At 37.7% G+C, this 1,576-nt stretch overlaps 1 non-coding gene across 1 annotated transcript; it reads left to right on the top strand.

Annotated features, from left to right (window-relative positions):
• The first annotated feature begins 742 nt into the window (after window positions 1-742).
• Window positions 743-815, top strand: TRNAM-CAU (transfer RNA methionine (anticodon CAU)). Its single transcript has one exon. It is a non-coding gene; the product is annotated as a tRNA-Met (tRNA).
• The last annotated feature ends 761 nt before the right edge of the window (window positions 816-1,576 follow it).

Below are 1,576 nucleotides of genomic sequence, written 5' to 3'. Positions count from 1 at the left end.
CTATCTATCTATCTATCTATCTATCTATCTATCTATCTATCTATCTATCTATCTATCTATCTATCTATCTATCTATCTATCTATCTATCTATCTATCTATCTATCTATCTATCTATCTATCTATCTATCTATCTATCTATCTATCTATCTATCTATCTATCTATCTATCTATCTATCTATCTATCTATCTATCTATCTATCTATCTATCTATCTATCTATCTATCTATCTATCTATCTATCTATCTATCTATCTATCTATCTATCTATCTATCTATCTATCTATCTATCTATCTATCTATCTATCTATCTATCTATCTATCTATCTATCTATCTATCTATCTATCTATCTATCTATCTATCTATCTATCTATCTATCTATCTATCTATCTATCTATCTATCTATCATTTGTCTATATAATGTATGTTGAATAGCATCTCACGATATGTAAGTAACAGGGATTTCCTTTGTTGTCATTCTCGTCACTTCTAGACTTACTTTTTTTTTCTCTGCTGGTGCACGTCAATCATAATAATGTCCATTACCAGCAGTCCACTTCAGTAGAAATTTATTACGGTAGCAGTTTTTAACATTCAATAACGTGCTTGTGGATCATGTGCGGAGACTAAGAGGAAGGCAGAAAATAGGAAAGATTGGAGAATGCTGGGTTTGCAGTGAAAGTCCTGCCCTTGGGCAGAACACTGTGAATGAATACTGTCGTATGTGGGAGTGTGACTCACAACGCCTCGGTAGCGCAGTAGGCAGCGCGTAAGTCTCATAATCTTAAGGTCGTGAGTTCGATCCTCACCCGGGGCATGTTTTATTTTTTCTGTTTAAGAAAGAACAGTCATGAGTCTCACCGTCACACAATTTCAAGAGTTTGTTATCAGTCCAGTTTTCAACCAGAATTGAAGCAACATCCAAATTATGTAATTTCTTTAGGATAAATTTCAAAACACTGATTCCTTTCTTTTCCTCTTACTTCAAAATTCCAACCTTGTGCACACAATTGTAATATGCGTTACAAGAGCGGTATGTTGAAATTTTCATGTTCGAGGAAAAATTTGAAAAAGCGAAACGTAGTTGAGCTTTTTTAATTTCCGAGAATTGAAAGAAAACATACCGCTCATATATCGTACATATCGCTCCCCAAGATCCACAAACAAGGGCTACCATTACGACCCATTGTTAGCACCATCGGGTCGCCCGTAAATCCGAGGTGGTGTGGCCGAGTGTGGTAGTAGAACTTTTATAACCTCGGCCACACCACCTCGGATTTACGGGCTCCCCAAGATCCACAAACAAGGGCTACCATTACGACCCATTGTTAGCACCATCGGGTCGCCCACATACCACCTGGCCAAGCATCTAACCAACATGCTCTAACCCCTGGTTGGAACGTGTGAACATCATGTGAAAAACTCTACAGAATTGGTTAGAATTCTGGAGAACATCACAGTGGTCCCATCAGATCTACTAGTGAGCTTCGATGTAATTTCACTCTTCACAAAGGTTCCGATAAAAGAGGCTCTTGAACTGGTAGCGGAACAATTCCCGGATGATATTCTACAACTCTT

This window comes from Periplaneta americana, chromosome 3 (assembly GCF_040183065.1).
Source record: "Periplaneta americana isolate PAMFEO1 chromosome 3, P.americana_PAMFEO1_priV1, whole genome shotgun sequence".
Taxonomy (NCBI): Eukaryota; Metazoa; Arthropoda; class Insecta; order Blattodea; family Blattidae; genus Periplaneta; species Periplaneta americana.
This window is presented reverse-complemented; position numbering and strand designations above follow the sequence as displayed.